This window comes from Eublepharis macularius, chromosome 7, assembly GCF_028583425.1.
Source record: "Eublepharis macularius isolate TG4126 chromosome 7, MPM_Emac_v1.0, whole genome shotgun sequence".
Lineage (NCBI taxonomy): Eukaryota > Metazoa > Chordata > Lepidosauria > Squamata > Eublepharidae > Eublepharis > Eublepharis macularius.
Genome location: NC_072796.1, coordinates 6,582,470 through 6,594,596, shown reverse-complemented (window position 1 = coordinate 6,594,596; position 12,127 = coordinate 6,582,470).

Here is a 12,127-nt window from a genome sequence, read left to right as displayed (position 1 = left end):
CTGAGAGAAAGGCAGAGCATGGCTCACAGACAGCAGAGAGCAATTAGTGAGCAGCTGGAAGAATTAAGCCAATTTGACCCATGAAGTTAAGCACACCAGTTCTAATGATACAGCGGAAAAATCAGCTCTTGTAGAGTGTGTTGCAGTCCCTACACTGGTCATGAAAGGTGTGGCGGAACGGGCGCTGGCTCTCAGTCCGGGCAACTGAGCCGCCATCAATGGCCTGCTAGCCCCGCTGTCTGCCTCCCACCATCCCTGGTGGGCGTGGCTCCCACTCTTCGTCACTGCCACCACTCACTGAATTGTACACCGCCTGACTGAGGGGCAGTGAGACCCCTCTGGCTGAATTTCCCTACCGGGAAGTGAATTCCCCAATCTTCGGGTGGGCCCTGGAGAATTGGCAACCCACCAAGGTCTGGCCTGATCAGTTCTCCCGGGCTCCCTCCCTCCCTGTAGTGTGCCAAGTGGGGGAGGTTACGTGGTCACAGCACCACAAGGTCCTTTATATTCCAAAAAAGTGTAATTTAATAACTATATACAGAGCACTACATACAAAGCAGGTAAAGGCACAACACATAGGGGTAGGACCCCCCCCCCCCTGTTCTGAACTCATAGGGCAGAAAATCAAACTGAGGAGAACCGCCGTCTGCTTTCCCTACCACACGGTTCCCTACCCTACCTTAAGGGGGTGGTGGGGGTCTCAGGGAAGGTTCCCCCTTTATTCCCTTTCCGCTGCCTCCCAGGCCCTCCACATTTAGGGCCCAGGCACCCGGGTTTCACCCAGCAGCAGGAGCCTCTCCTGCAACCAAGAAGGAGACTGACTGACCTTTTCCCCCTCGGGATCGGCTGAGTCTCTCCATTCCTGCTCCACCCCTTATTTTTCCCGCACTTTCTTGGCCCCGGGGCAGCTGGGAGTTGTAGTCCAGGAAGAAGGGCGTCCCACACCAAGACTCCTGCAGGCCCCTCCCTGGCCCCACAGCCCATCAGACCTCATGGGGAACATTTCCTCCCCTTTCTTTAAAGACAGATTAACAGCAACTGGCACTCATTTCACCCCGGTAACCATTTCGTTACAAAAGGCTCCAGGAACGTCATTCACAAGACTGTCTAAGCTTTTCTTCCTGATAAGGACAGATGGTGGACTCCAAAACACAATTCACCTGTTTTCAGCAATGTTCCAGTTTTTTACTTTGTTTTAAATTTCTGCAATCCTAATCCTATTACATTGCATGTTAGCTGTTCCATTATTATTGTGTTGGTTTACACTGTGTAATCTGCCTTGAGTCTCAGTGAGAAAGGAGGCTATAAATAACAAAATAAATGAATACACAATGGCAGTTATGAAGAACTCCCAGAATGTGGACTTAATGATGGAAAGCTGTTTTGGGCTCCATCCTCACCACTAACATAACACAAACTCAGGGCCTAAGTCACTGGTGGCTTTGTATAGAGACCGGTCATTCTACCAGTACCTATGTTACAGGGTAGACCTCACCTCATAGTGCTCTCTCTCCCCTCGATGCATCTGCTGAGGCAAGACTCGAAGGGGGACATCAACAGAGTGGGTGGGCTATTTAAAATCTGTCCCCTCTGTTACCTCTGAATCCCACCCAGCTGCTTTTACCCCTGCTAGGCAAAAATTGTGCATATCTGCAAAACTTCTCTGTAGGAGTCAAAACGGTAAAGGCAGGGAAGGATTGTTTTTGCTTTATTTTGGTTTCCTCTCCATCTTTACTCCTTTTTGCTGAGCTAATGTTGACCGTCTACAAAGCTTTCTCTCCCAGCATTTGAGGGCATCTCGGCACAGAAAGGTTGTCGGCTATGTGCCAGGCACCAACCTCATTACCTACCTGAGTGCAGGGAGAAGAAGGAAAACAAGATTGCACCTACCTGTAACGGTTGTTCATCGAGTGTTCTTCTGTGCAGGCACACATGGGAACTACACATACTGATCCTGATCCTTGAATGCTGGTAGATTGGGGGTGGGACAAAGATAGTTTCACAAAGAGGTGGAAAATGTAACCGGTATTTGGAATTCTCCTGGGGACTACAAATAGGGAGGGTTCCTCATTGATTCTTGTATTGCAAGGACTTGCTTTCTATGGACATGATCCCCAGTGTTCTCTTCAAAAAGCCGTAATTGTGCACCTATCCGCTGTTCAGGTGGGAATGTGAAAGAAGGGGATAGGTTCCATGTATCCAGAAATTGGATCAGGATACAAATCCCTCACTCAGCTCTCATGTTCCACATGCTTCCTCGTTCACCCAGGACCATGTGGAAATCTATTTCTGTGGTCGTATTCATTTGCAGTATGTAATCCTCCTTGGATCTCAGTGAGAAAGGAAGGCTATAAATAATAAAAATAATAATCTGTCCTCTACTTTGGGTATAAAAAAAGGAGAGATATCACGGTACAAAGAAGAGAAGCTTAAGGAATAACCACCGTGATAAACTAACTACTACTTCGATTTAATCACAGTTCTCATGTGAAATGAAACTAACTATATGCTTCGTGAATACACAAAATTGCCTTATCATCATATACCAATTCAAAAGCTGCTAAACATTACCATAACCGAGATTCACAAAAATTATATAAATCCAAACAATTTCTTAAAGGCTTGGACAAGATAGGCAGTATATAATGCACTTCAATCAACTGCTGTCTTCTTGATGGGTGTGCTGCTTGATTTTGAAGGCTGAATGAGAATCTGCATTTAAATGTATTTTGGAAATGTGTTCTGTATCTAGGCTGCTTGAAGGTGGAGGCTCAATGAAAATGGGTTTTTGATGGTATGTTGTTTATGTGCAATCATATGAGATTCGTTTGGGACGTAGTTACACACCTGATGAAGATCTTGGCAGAAATGGGATTTACAATCAGCCGGCTACCCATTGTGTAATTGACAAACACTTTGGGGGGAGTTGTTTTGTTCAGAAGACAGCAGTTTATCGAAGTGCATTATATACTGCCAATCTTGTTAGGATTTATATAATTTTGGTGAATCTCAATTGGTTATGAATCGGTATATGATGAGAAGTCAATTTTGTATATTTACACAAAGAAGCATATAGTTGTATTTCACATGAGGACTGATTAAATTGTAGTAGTTAGTTTATCGCAGTGGTTAATCCCTAATCTCCCCTACTTTGGTTAAGGCATATTTCTCCAGCATAACTTGGTCTAATAAAAGGAACTGAACAGTGTGGCTAGCTACATAATTTCACTAGAGATTGTTTATAATTCACCCGGTTGTATCCATTTTAGTCCTGTGAGGCAATGGCTTAGACCTTTCAAGGAGCCTTCATACAACCTAAGGTGGTTTCCTTCAATTTAAGTGGCGCCTGTTTGGGAGGAAGAACTACCTGGAAGACGTTTCCTGAGGCTAGAGGAAGATTTCATATGTGATTGGATGGAGTGGTAGGATAAGGGTACTAGCTGGAAATACACATGCAAAGCAGAACTTCAGAGAGCCAGCTTTTCCCAACCAGCAGCCTATCCTCTTCTTTTAAAAAAGGGTTCAAATTAAATCAGTCAAGTGCCAAAGAATTTTTATTGAAAGAAATGTTGTGAGAGTTTCTCAGAACAGAAGCATTCCTTTGGATACAGTAGTTAACCTTCTACATATTTTGAAACAGAAGAGTATGATCAGGCTGCATTACGCAGCTTAAAAATATTTCATTACCAAATCTGCGGCAAGTTCTACTTTCAAGGGTCTTGGCTATATAGAGTGAACTATTGATTGTGCAACTGAACCAAAATTAAAGTGTTAACATAAAGCATTTTGAAACAATTTGCTTCTTTTTCTCAAAACCACATCACTACAAAAACTGCCATTTCATCTGTTACATATATACAAAAATATACAGACTCCTCCAACACACGCCCCCAATTAGGAATTCATTTCATATTCCCTTGTATACAAAGATACTGAGATAGTTATCGAAAATAGGAATAGGAAAGTGTGTCAGGTATTCTCACACCAAAACTAGGTGAAGGCTAAAGCAAAAGATGGAAAATTGTTGCCAGGATTTCTAACAACGAGCATTTAAGCAAATTGAATGTTTTCAGAATTCTAGTACAAACCAGTGATGAGCAATTATTCTTCGGGCTCCTAAAAGTGCGGGAAGGTCAGAAGGCTGGTTACACTCTTGTGGACTTACATAAATTTTCATTGGCTCCAACTTGCATGCAGCAGCTGAATATACTATACAGCGTTTACTGAATTGCAGTATGTAGAGGCTCTGGTGTTATCTTTGAGAAAAAAATAGAGGGTCTGTGCGCCATTCATGGTTGCAGCAGGTACATCAGAATTTGTTGCAGGGAACAGCTCAATACATCACCCAAATTCAGAGATGTGCAGTGTGCAAGTCCTGGGTAGCTGGGTTGTGGCTGCTCTGGTGCATGATCACCACATGTATATTAGTGCCTGCCCTTCATTCCTTTAATGTTTTTACTTCATTAAGCACCACTGCACGTGTGGAAACAAATTCTCTATCAAGCATGAATTGGTTCATTGATGCTAGAGAAAAGCCACAAGCAAAGGACATTTTGTCATATAGAAAGCCAGAAGGCTGTCAAGTTTGTGGGATTAAAAAAAAAACCGTTTGAAGCTCTGACCAGGAATTGGAAGCTCAGAACTGGAGATGCTTAGCGAGGGGAAGGTGAGTGTGGGGACAGCTTGGATCCATTTCCAAAGGGGTATGTAGAAGGTGAGTGGGACCAGAACCAAACAAAGTAGGAACAGGCCCTTGTCAGCCGTAATTAATGTGAGCCTCAGTTAAAAAAGTGAAAAGGCAAATCTTTATTCATCTCAGATCCAGAGGAGTTAGCCGTGTTTGTAATTGCAAAATAGTAGAGTCCAGTAGCACGTTTAAGACTAACCAACTTTATTGTAGCTCTACAATGCCAAGAAAACGGCTATACAGCCCGGAAAATCCACAACCAACTTTATTGTAGCTCTCTTCATCAAATTGGTGACGAAGAGAGCTGTGGTTCTTGAAAGCTTATGCTACAATAAAGTTGGTTAGTCTTAAATGTGCTATTGGACTCTACTATTATTCATCTCAGAGGATCAAATGTGCTGTTTAGCTGGCAACAAATACTTTCATCCGAAGAAAGTGAGAAGGAAAACAGGAACATATGTGGGGATGCCAACTTCAGCTTGAGAAATTCCCAGGAATTTGGGGGGTTGGGGAGGAGTAGGAAGTTAGTGGAGAAGAGATGCCATGGAGTCCGCCCTCCAAAGCATCTATTTTCTTCAGGGCAACTGATCTCTTTGTAGGCTGGAGATCAGTTATAATTCTGGAAGACCTCCAGACAGGGCTTTTTTCAGCTGGAATGTGGTGGAATGGAGTTCTAGAACCTCTTGAAAATGGTCACATGGCTGGTGGCCCCGCCCCCTGATCTAAACTCCCCTCTGTCTGGAGATCGGGGGGGGGCACCAGCCATGTGACCATTTTCTCCAAGGGCAACCCACTGGGTTCCACCACCTCTTTTTTCCCCAGAAAAAAGCCCTGCCTCCAGGCCATATTGGGAGCTTGGTAACCCTAAACACAACACATGGGACCCAATGGAGTTTCACACACCCACCTGTGGTTGGCTGACCCAGATTTTAGATCCTGACCCAGCTGTGCAGGATTGGCAGATTTCATTCCAATCTCAGCCAACACTCAGGAGGCAGGGATGACTTGCTCAATGCGACAGGCAGCCTAGGGTTGCCAGATCTCCCATTGTAACTTTGAGATCTGCCAGAATTGCAAGTAATCTCCAGATGACAGCGATCCGTTTCCTTGGGGGAAAATGCTGTTTTGAAGGGTGGGTTCCGCATCATTATATCCTGCTGTGCCCGAAATCCCACCCACCCCAGGCTCCACCTCCAAACTCCAGGAATCTCCACCACTGGCAACCTTACATGCAGCCATTTCCAACTTCAGCTGTGGTCAATTTCCCTCCACCTCCAGTTCTGATCTGACACCCCCAACCCCAACTGCAGCTTTTAACCTTCAGTCCAGTCATGGATTACCCACCATCTCATCTAGTTTGGTTGGGAAAGTTTGTCAAAAGCCTTGCCCTCCTTATAGCCTCAGTTGCTGCACAAAGAGGAAGACTAGCATGGAAAAACTGGCCTCCCCTGCTTGTGTTCATTAGGCGGAACTACATAACGCATGCCCTGACCTGGATAGCCCAGGCAAGCCCAACCTCAGAAGGTAAGCGAGGTCAGCCTCAGTTAGTAATTGGATGGGAGACCTCCAAGGAAGACCAGGGTTGCAGAGGTAGGCAATGGCAAACCACCTCCGTTAGTCTCTTGCCAGAGGTCACAAGTCAGGTGTGACTTGACCACCAACAAATAATTGGTGCTCAGCACTGTGCAACATACGTATTTCCCCTGTCTCATAATCCAATCGCCCTGTTCCCTGAGTATCCTGACAAACTGTGAGCCCAAGAACTTAAACTAACATTTAGAATTTGAAAAGAAAAAGTGCGTAGAGAGGACGGAAGAACAGAGGAGAGACTCAATCAGGAACATGACGAACAAAGGAACACGTGGCAAGAAAGATTCCTGGTGGGGCCAGTGGCAGCAATTCCCACCTGACAGGAGCTAATAGAAGAACATTTTCAACTGGGTCCAGTTTTGGGTGGTAGCATTATAGTCCATTCTATACATGGCATGGTGGTGGTTCCATTCTATGTTCCTGGCCAGTCTGCACTTTGGCCTGGGCATGGCCATCAAACATTTCTTCTGGCCTACGTCGATGAGCTCATTAGGCAGCATCCACAGCAGCTGCATCCTGTCTTTTGGTGATCATGAGACAGCTGGTTGCAGGGCTGGGGGACCACTATAGGGCTGAGTCTAAGTTGTTCTGTTCATTCCAGGCAAGAAAGTACTGGATAATGGTGATTGGTATTTTCTGCCAACTCTTTCAGAACTCTGTTCTCTGATGCTTTATGTCAAGGGAGGTTGTTGGGCACAGCCATAGAGGGCATTAGATGTCCCCAGATGTGCCTGGAAGCCCAGGTTGTAGCAGCGGATAGGGCCATATTCAGGGATGAACATTTAAGCAGCCCTGATGTAAGCAGGGACAAGCAGCCCTTGCAGGAACAGGCAAAGCTCAGCCTGCATCCTAAGGGAGAGCATTCCAAAGGACATGTTTATGGCCTGTTTCAGCGTCTGCATCATTAAGACCTCCTGTACAGAATTCAAAGTCCTGCTTTTAAGATATAAGTCATTTAAGTGCGGCACACGTGGAAACCTGTCTCCTAAACAGAGCGGCTGCCCCTCCCCGCTGCATACCCAGTCTAAGCTTCCGGATGCATCTCAAGGCAGTTTTTAATGGAACTGTTATGCCTTCATTTGCTTCTGGGCCAGAGCCTGCAGAATTGGTGGGATACAAAAATGCAAGAAAGGCAAGTGCAAGTGCAAGTGCAAGTCACAACACCCAGTTGATGAGGGTTCTCTGACCTCAGGAACGGTTGCCTTTTCAGGCATAAGCAGGTTAGCAATAGAAATAAACACCCGAATCAGGCCCGATTCGTAAAGATTTGGGATTTCTGAATCGGGCCCAGCATTGCAGGCCCAATTCGGAAATACCGAATCAAAGCTTTCCTTTTTTTTAAATAAGAATTTTCTTTATTCAAACTATAGACAGTAAATATAAACAATAAAACACACACCATTCTAAAAGGACTACACTAACATTACATATAAACAAAAAATGACAAGACAAATAACTAGTAATAATAAAGGAAGAACACAGTTTAAAAAAAATTTTAAAAGAAGAAAACTAACACTAAATTACAAATCAAAGCTATTTGGATCATTTCAGAGACCTTCAGGTCAAGCTGCTTTTAAACTTCCCAGCCCACCGCTTTTTTCCTCTAGTGGGATGGCGAGAAGGGGGGAGAAGGGGGAAAAAAGCGGCAGGTCTGAAAGTTACCCTTTATACACCGCTTGCAAATGGCAAGAAAAGGGGTGTTTCAAACCCTGCGTGGCTTGCTTCAGCTGACAGGCAGGGGGATCCCCACCTGATGTTTAAACTGCTCCTTTCCACATCACTTGCTTGCAAGCGGAATGGAAAGGGTCGCTTCAAACCCCATGTGGCTTGTTTCAGCTGACAGGCAGGGGGCTCCCCCACCTGCCAGCTGAAGCAAGCCACATGGGGGTTGAAGTTTAAAGTTCCCCCTTTCCATATCGCTTGCAAATGGCATGGAAAGGGGTGCTTCAAACCCCACACGGCTTGCTTCAGCTGACAAGCAGGGGAGCTTCCCCGCCTGTCAGCTGAAGCAAGCCATGCGGGGTTTGAAGTTTAAAGTGCCCCTGTCCATGTCACTTGCAAGCAGCATGGAAAGGGGCACTTAAAACCACGTGCTTGCTTCAACTGATGGGTAGAGGAGGAGGCTTCCCCCTCCATCAGCTGAAGCAAGTGGTGCCAGGTAACACCCCCCCACACACAGCTTATTTCACTTGATGGGAGGGGGAGGAGGGAACCTCCTCATCCCCCTCCCATCGGGTGAAATAAGCAACAGGGTGGGAAGTTTGAAGTTGCTTTTCGATGTGCTCTGAATCTTTTCGGATCATAATGAAGTGGGTCAATAAGAGACTTCTGAAGCAGCTTGCCACTTTGGAAATCGCTTATTTCTGACCCTTTTTCCGCTTTGGAAATTCCAAAGCAGGAAACCCCAAATCTTTTTTGTTGCACACCCCTAGTTAACAAAATGGTCTCCACAAAGGGTCCAGCGCCTTTCCTGTTGGCTGGCATGCACAAGATACAACAAGGCAGAGGGCTTCACATGGGGGGTGGGGGGGGGTGGCAAGAGCACGCCATACTGGAAGGCATGCTTGTGGGATGGGTGGTCTGGCTTGCAGAAGAATCTTTTTGGAACATTTTCTGGGACTGGTGAAAATGGTCCAATGCTAGTCTGTTCTCATCTCTAATCTTTCTGGATATAGAATTTAAAATATTTATCTAATTCCTCTCACATCATTGCGATTTGAGACTCCAAAGGCTCAGGGTGGGGAGCAAGAATTAGCAAAACAAAACTGCGTACATCCAAATACACCCACCCTAGTCCTCTGACTCTTGCCAAAGCCAAAAGAGCACACGCACACAGTAGACTCAGTCCAGCGAAAGCCAGGTGTGCCCATTGAATTAATGGAACAAAAGTGCATGAGTAAGCATTCAATTCCACTCGGCTACACCTACATTTTGCTGGCGTACCCCATGCCTGTGTGTGCTCAGGGCAGGTTACTGGCGAATCTTCAGGAGGCAGGAATTCCTGAAGCGTGAATCAGCTCCCCCAGGCCTTTCTGTTGGGCCTTCACTTTCAGACGTGGTGCACAGATGGAATTACTAACAGGGGCTGCTCTGATGGATAGCGAAAGCATGAGGATTCCACCAGTTAATATAGAAGGTTTTGTAGTCTTGGCTGACAGTGTATTAAAAAAAAAAAAACCCAATCTCTACCCCCTGCCCCCTCCCCACACCAACTTAAAATGTTCAGAGGGGAGTGACCCCATAAGGGGCTACTGGAAAGATCCTCCTCTCACTTCCTGACCAGGACTAAGCAGCAACATATGACCACAGTCCTATGAATGCATCCTGTAAGTCTCACAACCAGGGCTTTTTTTCTGGGAAAAGAGGTGGTGGAACTCAGTGGGTTGCCCTCGGAGAAAATGGTCACATGGCTGGTGGCCCCGCCCCCTGATCTCCAGGCAGAGGGGAGTTTAGATTGCTGCGGAGAGCAATCTCAACTCCCCTCTGTCTGGAGATCAGGGGGTGTGGCCACCAGCCATGTGACCATTTTCAAGAGGTTCTGGAACACTGTTCCACCATGTTCCTGCTGAAAAAAAGCCCTGCTCACAACTGTGCACTGCATTAGCATCACTGTAAATATTTCCCACATAATGGCTGTCAGAGAAGCAATCCCATACATGCTGACCTGGAATTACATCAAGTTGAATGCAGTGAGACTTGGCTCCCAAGACCTGAGCTACGTGCAACACACACACACACACACACACACACACAGAGTTAATTTGACTCTAAAAATAAAAAAACCACCAGGCATTATATAATCTGGCTGGGTGATCTACATGCTGCCTTATACAAGCAAGACACACAAAATTTCATGAAACTTTCCACGTTTTGAAGCATTTCTATATTGGTGGCCCACCAGGGAAATACTTCAGTATCATTTTTGACTATACTTTCCCCTTTTCTCTGGTTGCCTGGGCAACTATACATCTGACGTTGACTGGGCAATCATACATCTGACGAAGAGAGCTGTGGTTCTTGAAAGCTTTTGCTACTATAAAGTTGGTTAGTCTTAAAGGCGCTACTGGACTCTTTTCTATTGGGCAACTATGGCTTACATGAAATAACAAAGGTACAATTGAGTCCACTTTAAGATTTGGGTTAACAGTGCATGCAATCCTAAACAGAACTACGCACTTCCACTGAAGTCAATAAGCTTAGAAGGATAGCACTGTAAGTTTTCCATTGAAATCAATGGGACGAAGTGCCTATATTTGCACCTATTCGTAAATAAATTGATTATACCATCTGGTTATTTTCATTCCCTCATCACCACTTAGATAATCACTTAATTGAGGATTAATTCATTTCCCTCTGAAATTTTTCATTTTGATCCAAGTGATTAACAGAAATGCAAAACCTTTCTTCCTATCCTCCCAATTTAAATCAGAAGTTTAGATTTTCCCTCCAATTCAATACTTGTCTAAGATTTATTTAGACGTTTTATACAACCGCTCACACCAAGTTCAAAATGGCACCAGAGCAACTGAAGTGCCACAGAGGAAGCTGATCGGCTAGTGAGAGCAGTGGCTAGAGTTGGATCTAGAGCCATGTTAGTCAGTAGTTGCAAAATAGTAAAAAGTCCAATAGCACCTTTAAGACTAACCAACTTATTTGTAGCATAAGCTTTCGAGAACCACAGTTCTCCATGCATCTGACGAAGAATGCTGTGGTCATCCTAGCATGGTTTCCTGGCACGATCCTGTTTAATGGCATGTCTTCTGACATCATCGCGCCAATAAAGGGGATCGTGCCAGGAAATCGTGCTAGGAAGACGCTTCATGATGTTAGTTTTGCGCAGTTTTCCGGAGGGTTATGCGTGCGTGTGAAAATGGCCCTGGTTTGCTTCCAAGATAAATGTTCAGGACATGTACATGCTAATCTGAATAAAGGAAAGACATAAACAAGGGCTTCCAATGTTATGAAGGAGGTGTTTTTGGCATGTTGTGAAAAGCAGAGGCATATTTTGCCACAATGTTTTACTGTTTCTTTCGTTATTATTTTGGTAATTTTCTGTTCAAGAAGAAAACTGTTCTAGGAAGGAACACTAACTATAAAAATTTAAGACACGGAGTGGATTGTTCCGCTTCTCCCCCTCCTGTTTTTTAAAATCGCATCCAGAGACCGTGACAGTTTATAACTAGTGTTTTGGTACATATTCATTATGCCAGATTAATGGCATTGTCTTTGAGCCACCTTGCAAGCTAATGTTGGAAAATGTGAGAAATTTTGCACCAGCCTCGGAGTGGCAGAGAATGCAGCTAATAGCCTGCATAACTAAAGACTAGCTCCTACTAAGGACAAACTAGACATCTCACAGGTGTGTGGAACAAAAGCCAGACTGTTACTTTTGTAATGAATGGTAGCCTTGAGAGGTAAAAGTATGGAACCCCAAGGGGGGGGCAGTTAGTGGAGCAATTCTGAGCAGAAAAACCAGCCAGCAGGAAAGGGGTTAAACTGAATAGCCCCTCCCACAGGCCACTCAAATTACAGCCTTCAAAGGCTGTTTTTCCTTTTAAAAAGCCGGAGCTTGCTTATCCGCATTTCTGTGCAACACACAGGCTGCCTGCCTCTTAGGACAAACCCCGGACTTGACTTCCAAGACAGTCAATTTCACCAAAAAACGAGGGATGTCTTCTTGAATAGCAGCAAGTCTTTATCTACCTAGTAAAATGAAGAGAGTGTACAACTGGAATACAAAATTCCTATGTTCTTAGAAAAAAAGATAACCTCTCCCCGCCCACACTTACTGTCCAATAACAGAGAGGCCTTATCTAAGCAGCAGGAATAGCTCAAGGGCTCTGGCCTGCT